Below are 10,615 nucleotides of genomic sequence, written 5' to 3'. Positions count from 1 at the left end.
AGACTACTTATAAACTTTAACTGAGTTGTGATGAATTCCTGTTTCTGAATTGTTCAAGACAAAGAATGGGATGGACGTCATCAGTTTCAACTAAACACACACAGCACGACTCCTATAAAAATCTGTGTGAACAAAACTATAACACCCTAATTTTCCTGTTTTACATCGTAGGGTTTTGATAATTTATAACGAACGCTAGTGCGCTAGGTCCATTCTGTAGCATCTGATTCGACTCCTGACAACGAAAGAAATTTTCATCGTCAGTATTCGCCAGTAAAGAGAAGAGGTATCGGCCTATAATTTTGATTCGTCATGTTACATCTCCAAGTGTGTTAAGTTATATTGTGCTCATATCGTTACTGTCTTATGAGGAAAGGCCACTAACACCGTCGGTGGTGATCCATCCGTCACATGGCGACATTAAGATCGGTAGTTCGCTTGGTGATAATCGAGAGGAATATGCTATGTTTCCGCATTGGGTTCCAACCACTCGGCATCCCTTCACAACCCTAAACATTCACAACAACACACAAGTACACTGCACATGCGGGGGTGGATAAAAAAGTATGGAAACACATTAAAATGCCTAATGCGATGGAGGAAAACAGCTAGCATTCCAAACAGCTTTCAGTCATCACGGCGTGGATAAATATAGTTTCTGTATAGTCCTTAAGGGACTCTTATACTATTCTTCCTGCAAAATAGTGACAAATACAGGTAACAATGATCGAGGTGGGTAGCTCTCACGCACCATTCTCTGCAAAGCAGACCACAAAGGATAGGTAATATTGAGATCTGGTGGCTGTGGGCGATGCATCCTCGTTCTCACAAAACCAGCCGTGGACGATGCGAGCTGTGTGAATAAGGCCCGTCGTCTTCGAATACAGTGTCACCATTGGGGAACAAACATTGTATCATGAGATATACTAATCAGTCAAAATGGTCACACAATCTTTCTCTGCAACGCGACCTTGCAGAGTAATCTTGGGGCCTACGTAATACCACGATGTGGTTGCCAAAGTTATCAGCGAACCCCGCCTTGTTTCACTCTTTGGACTTAAACGCTGCCAGATGATGGAATTAGTGTAAAACAAGACTTACTCGGCAACATGACTTTCTTCCATTGCTCCGTAGTACTGCATATATGGCTTAGGTAGACTAAACGTTTTTCAGTCACGGAAAAATTGGAAATCTGTGGTAAGGCTTTATGGGACCAAACTGCTGAGGTCGACGGTCCCTAAGCTTACGCACTACTTAATATAACTTAAACTAACTTACGCTATGGACGACACACACACTCCGCCCGAGGGAGGACTCGAACCTCCTACGGGGAAAGCCGCGCGGACCGTGACAAGACGCCCAAGACCGCTCGGCTACACCTAGTCGCTTTTCAGTTACGGACATTTGCATCACTGACGAGTGTTTTTGGAATTCCACTTTTGATACTGACAGGGTTCACGAGGGTGACATTCAGGTCTGCAGTGACTTTTGCAGCTGTCGTCCTCTTATTTTTCGTCACAAGCCTCATCGGTGATCGTCTGTCACGATCATCAGCCCACACTTTCGTCCGCTTTGTGATTTAGCGGATGATGTTTTTCCTCTTTCCCTATATGCGGTATAACTCTTCGATACGGTGCCTCTTGAAACAACAAACACTTCGGTTACTTTGTTTACAGAAAAGCACACTATACGAGCAGCAACAATTTGCCTTCGTTGGAATTCACTTAGCTCTGACATAAGGCACTCAGAACTACACAGAACACTGTTCTGACAAAGATTGACAATTCCTGCGTATTCAGAACATTTCACAGTTTCCGTTCGTGGTCAAATACAACAGTGCAAACTGCAGGCTTAGTTAACATCTGCGTTTATGTTCAAGCATCCACTTCTCGAGGTTTTTCCATATTTTTGCCCAACCGCTGTATGTGGAGCTCGAGGTCCATCTGCTGGTGCTTGGGCCGATCTGCCGCCGTGTCATCCTCGGTCAATGGCGTCACTTGGGTGGCTTGTGGAGAGACAGGAGGTCAAAAAAATGGCTCTGAGCACTATGGGACTTAACATCTGAGGTCATCACTTCCCTAGAACTTAGTACTAAGTAAACCAACTAACCTAAGGACATAACACACACCCATGCCCGAGGCAGGATTCGAACCTGCGACCGTAGCGGTCGTGCGGTTCCAGACTGAAGCGCCTGAACCGCTCGCCCACAACGGCCGGCGACATGAGGTCAGCACACCGCGCTTCCCAAAGTGTTGTAACCGCTACTTCTCACTCAAGTGGCTCCTCGATCGGCATCAAGAGGCTGAGTAAACTTCTTTACAATGTCCCCCCTCACAAACCAGGAATCGAACTTGGATACTCCACATAACGGTCATACATGCTGACGATTTAGCTACGGAATTGGAATTAAAACTCTATCGATTCAGAATAATTCATATTTTCGGTAGTGTCTTTAAATAAGTTCACATGAATAATATATCGATGAAAATAGGAAGTGTTACACCTTGACCGAACGCTACCAAACTGATACTCGAGTATTTCCATGCCTGTGGTTTACGTTGATTGAAATTTCACCCTTCTGCGATTTTATTTTCAATACAGAAAAAAACTATTCTTATAGTTGTAGAGTGGTGTCAGTACATCATGGTTATTGGGAGTGTCTAACGTTACCGAGATAGTTCAGGAGGAGATCGCAACACGCCATGCGCAGAGGACGTGCACGTGCAAGTACAATTTGCCGCTACCTTTCCGGCTTTGAGAAATGTAGAATCATTAGCATGAAGGGCGTGGGAACATCATACTGACAGACCGACAGGTAGAACAGACAGATGACTGTTGTGCAATGGCTGCACAATAAGCGGTGGCGAGATGGACTCGGCATAGGACCGTGACGAGAACGGTAGGCACGAGTGCTTCCAGAATGAATACACCATGTGGGATTGTTAGATTGGCTCTGACAAACAGACGGATGACAATAGCTAGATTCGTGCAAAGATCACAGGCAATGTGTCTCCACGAACTGTCTGGAATAGAGTGTTCGAAGATGGTTTGAGATCTCGGGTTCCCTTTCATCATTTACCGCCGACGCCATACTACATAAAATTGAGACTTGCACGGTGTAAGAGTCAGAGTCAACATGATTATTGAGCGACATTCTGTGGTGCTGAGCGATGAGACTCCCTTCTGTTTATTGCGGTCAGGTCGACGTATAATGTCCGTAGTCGACCTGGTGGAAGATCACGGGAAGCAGTGATCCTCGAGACCTGTATCTCTCCAGTTACTGGAATCATGTTGTGGGGAGCTATGGAATATGATAACAGGACTGATTTACCAGTCACTGAAGAGCGACCAACCGCACGCTAGTATATGGCAACAATGGCAGACCATGTTGTCATCCCTTCAAGACACGAGCACCAAATGGCATGTTTCAGCAGGTTAATGTAAAATCCCACAGTGCCGTTTACATCACAAACGCCTTAACGAGTGTAAGGATTCTCTACTGGTCTGTCCGGTCCGTTGATTTGTCACCCTTAGAGCATATCTGAGATGGAAGATGTCTACTTTTATACCAGCCCCCTGCCAGCAATCTTCAAAAACAGATACAGCATGTGTTTCAGGCATGGCAAGAAATTCCTCAAAATGACATTCATAGGCTGTCTATTTCCAAGCCATAACGAATACTAGAGCTCATTCTTGCCCTTTGGGGTCACGTCTCGTACCAGTGCTGATGATGGACCTCGTACGTAATGAACATTTTCACAAAGTCTGATAAATGTAGAACTGGTGCTACATGGGGTAACACTTTCCCTTTCCGTTAGAGCAGAATTTTTATTTCAAGAAGACAGAGCGTCTGCTTCTCGCCTATCTTTGTCGAGTTACTGCTGGTTAATCCTCTCCGATACTCTCGATGTCAATGGAATGTTAAAAAGTAATCTTAATTTTGCACTAGAAAAGCTCATTGCAGTAATAAAAAGAATGCAGGTACACATTTGACACACTACACTGAGGAAAGAAGGTGGCCACTTCATAAGTAATTCAGTGTGTAGCCGAGGAGCACCAATGAAAATGGATCAAACGTTTGGGCACACTTCACGAATATGACAGAGACTGAAAATGGTCCATAGTCTCCTATGCATCAGTTAACACTATAAGCACTATTTTCGTATGACAAATGATGAGATTCTATAGTCGATCTCGATCGAAAATTACTCAGGTTTGTGACAGAACTGTGCAGATCAGATGTGTCGTATCATTATTGCCTGTGTAATATCCATCTCTCCAAGAACATAATCTGGTCCATCAATCGAAGTTGGATGCACAAAATGCCTAAATAATCTCTAATAGTCACCTTACCTTATATTAGGATGAGATAACAGATACAGTAAAAAGGTTCTATTTCTATTCGTAATTGATTATCATATGTGCTTCGCATGAAATCGAAATTATTGGTCAGAATAAATGTCGTATTGTCTGAAACAGGGGGATACTACATCGCCTAATCAAACGATAGTTCTCTTGTGTCGCAACACTCTCTTTTCGTATTATCATTAATATGGCTCATTTATAGTCTTGCAATTGTGGCTAACCAACAAATGTTTTTTTCATGTAACTATTTGCTGATGGTATCTGAAACAGTTAACATTCAGCACGGAAGTGACTTTGGCAGTTTTTCGTTTCTAATTTAGGTTCTACACACAGTCCTTCAGCCCCTTGCACTTACCTTGCTCTATCGATGTCACTCGTGTTTTCGTAGTGCTGTTGTTTCTGATTCAGTACATAGTGTTTAGGTACCACTTTGGTCACAGTCGCACGAGCTCCAAGGGCGACAACGTGTTGACCCTATTAAAAATCTTTAATATTTGACACGATTCAGGTCCAACAGCACAGGACGTCATCTGCAAACAATGACTGCTCGCACGGCAGGCTTAATAACAAAGCAATATTCATCTGCAATCAGCTTCAAATGTAAACATACTGTCGGTTTTAAAACCACTCTGTTACGGTGCTCGTTTCAAACTTTCTCCAAAACCGGCAGTGCTACTTCATCATGCACTGAGTGCGTCCATCTAAACGCTTTACGGGCTGTATCTAAGTTTACTTTTTCTTTTTCTAATGTCTTTTTCCTGCATCACTGCAGTACTGGCGTGGTTATAAATGGATGTTGCATGTGTAGGGGTGGCCGGATGCCCTTCTTGTCGCACCCCTCATCCCCCGGGACAGAATATGCGTACCCCAAGTGCCTGCGTGTAGTGTTAGTCGTGTGAAAGAGAGCGAAAGCTTTTTAAATCTTTGTGAATTGTGTAACTGAGGTGGGATTTGGGTGCCAGCCCGATTTCCGGATGCTGGAAACCACCTTAAAACCACATTGAGGCTGGCTAGCGCGCCGTCCCCGTCGTCTCGTCAACCCACGGGTCGCATTCTATCCGGGCTCCGCATGTCTCACCATCTCGGAAGTGGCGCTTTACCGCTCACGGCTGTCCAGGCGAATCCGTATGCAAGATGACTTATTAAACATATAGTGGATAAAAGACAAATCTCAGTAATGAATGACGTATTTTTACTGGCAGTTCTAGCACGAGCATAGGAATTTAATACTCAGTCGCCGAAAGTATTAAATTTTTCTAGTATAGCGTGATTATTATGCAAGGGAAAAATTTTCACCATGCACCAACTTTTATTTATTTGTTACCGATTTCAGAGCATTATAAGGCTATTTTCTACACAAAAAATTCGTTCAGTCATTCGAGGTTTTACAAGTGATATACTGATATCATGTCGGAGCACTACTCTATCGGAAATCAAAAACTGCATGCTCCTTTGGAAATTAGGACCTTTTGATCCAAGTCGCAGACAGCATGAAATGGACCACCAACTGAATGTCTCCCGTAATGTCGTTTAAAGGCAGTGGAGGAGATTCCAGGGAAGAAGGAACATCTACGAAGGAGCGAAGTACCTCGCAAGAAACACTTCCTGTTTTAGACAGAGTGAGTGGTGGAGTAGTTAAGACACCAGACACGTATTCAGGTGGAGAGGCATACAAACGTCCGTACGGCCAAGCAGATGTATGTTTTTCGAGTTAGTCGTAAACCAGCAAAGGTGAATGCCAGGATGATTCCTTCGAAAAGGATACTGCATATTTCCTATCTTATCCTTATCGTACCTGAGCTTGTGCTCCGTCTTGAATGACTTTCTCATACATGAGGCGTTAAATTCCAACCTTCATTGTTTTTCTGATGCCGGCCGCGGTGGTCTAGCGGTTCTGGCGCTGCAGTCCGGAACAGCGGGACTGCTACGGTCGCAGGTTCGAACCCTGCCTCGGGCATGGGTGTGTGTGATGTCCTTAGGTTAGTTAGGTTTAAGTAGCTCTAAGTTCTATGGGACTTATGACCTAAGATGTTGAGTCCCATAGTGCTCAGAGCCATTTGAACCATTTGTTTTCTGATGCATAAGAGGCAAGTCATAAGATATATCCACATACTATAAAATAGAAGTCTGTAAGTATGTTCTACATCTTCTTCTAAACCACTGGATGGATTTCGACCAAACTTGGTACAACAATCATTTACTGTATGGAAAGACTACTGTGGGGGAAGAACCATCAACCTCTCAAAGGGGTGAGGTTATGATGAGAAAGATGTGTAGCTCGCGATGCGCAAATAGCCATACTATATTCATCCAGTATTTGAGAAGGAGAGTACTTAGTGACTTACAACAAACTTTGCACTTAATTTCAAACCTTTACGAAACTGTTTCCACTTGGTACCCCTCACAAAATGATGAAATACATTTTCGCTGTTCACGCAGTAAAAGTGATGCATCGGGCATAACATTTCAATTTATTACTGATTTGCTACTTATTCTATTCCCAGCGCATTTTGCAGACAGTTTTCACATATACCACTGACTGTATATGCAAAAATATATCTCTGTTGGACACACAGTTCATAAAAACTGAGCTGGGTGAAAAATTGGCATCATGCATGGTGCTTTAACTTATCAGTTATTTCTTAGTACCTCTATTCTAAACACACTTAACAGAGAGTATTCACATATACCGCGAATGTACTTGCAAAAATATATCATTGTACGACTCATAGTTCACAAGATATGACCTCATTGACACTGAGATGCAGGAAAGACGCCGCATCATGCACAACGTTTTAATTTAATACTTCTTTAATACAAACTCTATTCGCAACACATTTCGCATACAGTAATACATATATCACTGAATGTACCTGCAAAGTTAAATCACTGTGTGACACACATAGTTCAGGAGACCTTAAAGTTTTAAACAGGACTGCGTGGTCAGAGACCGTTTACAAAGTAAAATTGAAGCAATAACAGCCCTCGGTCGCAAAAATTAAGTCTTTTGATCTGGTTTCAGCACTACTATGAGTGCCTTCATCAGAAGTAAAACATTTAAACTGGCTTATAACATAAGTGCAAAGATTATGGGAAATGTTTTTTATATAAGTGTAAGTACTGACTAACAGTACCAGAAAGAAACAGTACTTACATTCGCGTGTGAAATAGATTCAAGACACAAAGCTTTAGTCACAAAATTTTTAAAAAAGAATACATGGAAGGCAAGTCATTATGGGCTGCTCATAAATGTCAAACTGCAGATGGCAACAGCCTGAATTGCCGGCATTAGCAACTGCGGAAAGGTGAACTTTACACCAAGAGTGCCATCTAGTAGCTGCAAATACAAATAGGCTACTTCATATTCAAAATATAGACAGATGAATATTATGATGAACATTATTTAGTACATAAAGCACTTCTATTATTGAACCCAACCAAAAGAATATTTTTTTCTGTTCCTTTCTTGGGGCCCATCTCCTATCAGATTCAACGCCTTCTTCGTAATAGATACAATTATAATGTCACCTCTTCAACCGAAAACAGCTTGAAAAAAATTGTATTCATAATTTAAAATAGGCTCGTTCGCCTTTGGAAAACTCTTGTGTCTATCAGATTTTCTGCGACACCTGCTCTTCTTACCACATAGGACAAACAGGACGTGCCTTCACAATCAGATACAAAAAACATCTTTTAAGAGAAAATGGCAGTAGCACTAAAAATTCGTCTTTTGCCGACCACCGTCTGATTATAGGTCACGCCCGTAAAGCAGTTCACTATATCAACATTTTGCATACAGAGAAGAAAGGGCGCAGATTAGATATTCTTGGAGACTTAGAAAATTTTAAACATCTTTCTCGAAATGATTGGCTTATTCTTAATGAGCAGCTACAATTACGTAAGAAAAACTTCTTCAACGGTGTAAAGAAATTGATTGATATTTGATTTCGTGTTCCCTCGTGCAGTTACCGAAATGTTCTTTCTATCTAAGTCGACTCATAATTTTTTGTTTATTAAATGGTTTATATTGGCTCCATTTCATGTCATATCGTTTTTCTACACGCTGACTCATTCAGCCCCCTTTGTAATTCTATAATGGCGTTTTCAGCCTTTAAACTGTACTTCTTAGCTCTTACGTAGACAAAGTGTTACCATGTCTGCTACTGTCAGATAAAATATTGCGTTCTACTTCACGTACTAAATAATGTCCATCATAATATTCGTTTGTCTACATTCTGAATGTTAAGTACCCAGTTTGTATTTGCGTCTACTAGATGGCACTCTTGGTGTCATTTTCACATGCTCGCAATTGCTAACGCGGACGCCTCAGTCTGATGCTACCTGTGGCTTGACATGTGTGAGAGCCCATAGTGGCTTGTCTTCCATGTATTCTTTTTTAAAACTTTGTGACTGAAGCTTTATGTCTTGATATTTATCTCACACGCCACATGTAAGTACTGCTTCTTTCTTGTACAGTTAATCAGTACTCATACTTAAATAAAAAATTTCCCATAATTTTTGTACTTATGTTATAGGCCAGTTTGAGTGTTTTACTTCTGATGAAGGCACTCATAGTAGTGCCGAAACCAGGTCAAAAGACTTAATTTTTGCGACCGAGGGCTGTTATTGCTTTAATTTTAGTTCAGAAGATATGACATCACAAACATTGAGCTGCCTGAAAACGAAACTGTGTGATTAAATTCGCTACATATACAGGTGAAATATGTGTACAAATATAAATGAAGTATGTGTACAAATACGAATGAAATATGTGTGACACATGTAAACCTGGACAAAGCCGCGTGTAAAAGGCCTATCGTAAACCTCTGGAGCGATTTCAACCAAACTTGATACATATTGATATGTTACCTACTATTTCGAAAGAAATGCTGGGGGATTAGAATCACCAACCCACTATTGTGGTTGATATTGTAACGTAGTGATGGAGAGAGAGCGTGGGAGATGGACACGGATAGGGGGAGGGGGAGAGAAGGAGATGGACAAAGAGATGGGGAGGAGGAGGTGGGCATAGACACAGGAGAGGAGCTGATGGGCAGAGAGAGGGGGAGTAGGAGATGGACACTTTTTTTCGCTTTCTGCTTCTGTTTAGCGATCGACCATCGATTCCTTAAGGTGGGTCATTTATTGCTTCTTGGTCACTATGATCGGGATATGGGATCCGAGTGGATCTGTGTAGCAGTCCTAGCCGGCGCCCACATCTACATCTACATCTACATCATACTCCGCAAGCCACTTAATGGTGTGTGGCGGAGGGTACTTTCGGTACCACTGTCTGATGCCTCCCACCCTGTTCCACTCGCGAATAGTGCGTGGGAAGAATGACTGTCGGTAAGCCTATGTATTGGCTCTAATTTCTCGAGTTTTCTCCTCGTGGTCAATACGCGAGATTTATGTGGGGAGAAGTAATATGTTGTCTGACTCCTCCTGAAAAGTGCTGTTCCGAAATTTCAGTAGTAAATGTCTCTGTGATGCACAACGTCTCTCTCGTGACGTCTGCCAGAGGAGTTTGTTTAGCGTTTCCGTAACGCTCTCTCGCCAGCTGAACTATCCCGTGACGAAACGCGCCGCTCTTCTTGGATCTTCTCTATCTCCTCTATCAGTCCTACCTGATAGGGATCCCTGATAGATGAACAATACTCAAGAATCGGGCGAACAAGCGCCTTATAAGCCACTTCTTTCGTGGATGAGATACATTTCCTTAAGATTCTTCCGATGAATCTGAGTCTAGTGTCTGCTTTTCCCACTATCTGCTTTATATGGTCATTCCACTTAAGGTCGCTCTGTGTAGTTATGCCTAGATATTTTACGGCAGACGCTGTCTCGAGCTGTTTGTCATCAATAGTGTAGCTGTACAGAAATGGATTTCTTTTCATATGTATGCGCAATATGTTACATTTATTTACGTTCCGGGTCAACTGCCAGAGTCTGTACCATTCATCAGTTCTTTGCAGGTCGTTCTGCAAATTCTTACAAACCTCTAGCGTTGCTACTTTGGTATAGACGACTGCACCATCTGCGAATAGCCTTAAAGAGCATCCGACGCTTTCTACTAGATCATTTATATATATTGTGAACAGCAACGGCCCTATCACACTTCCCTGTGGTACTCCGGATATTACCTTTACCTCTGTCGATTTAGTTCCGTTAAGAGCGACGTGTTGAGTTCTATCTGCAAAGAAGTCTTGAATCCAGTCCCAGGCCTGCTCCGATACTCGATTTGCTTGTACTT

Source organism: Schistocerca piceifrons, chromosome X, assembly GCF_021461385.2.
Source record: "Schistocerca piceifrons isolate TAMUIC-IGC-003096 chromosome X, iqSchPice1.1, whole genome shotgun sequence".
In the NCBI taxonomy this organism is placed as follows: domain Eukaryota; kingdom Metazoa; phylum Arthropoda; class Insecta; order Orthoptera; family Acrididae; genus Schistocerca; species Schistocerca piceifrons.
The sequence above is the reverse complement of the archived record's forward strand: the minus strand, read 5'-3'. Positions refer to the sequence as shown.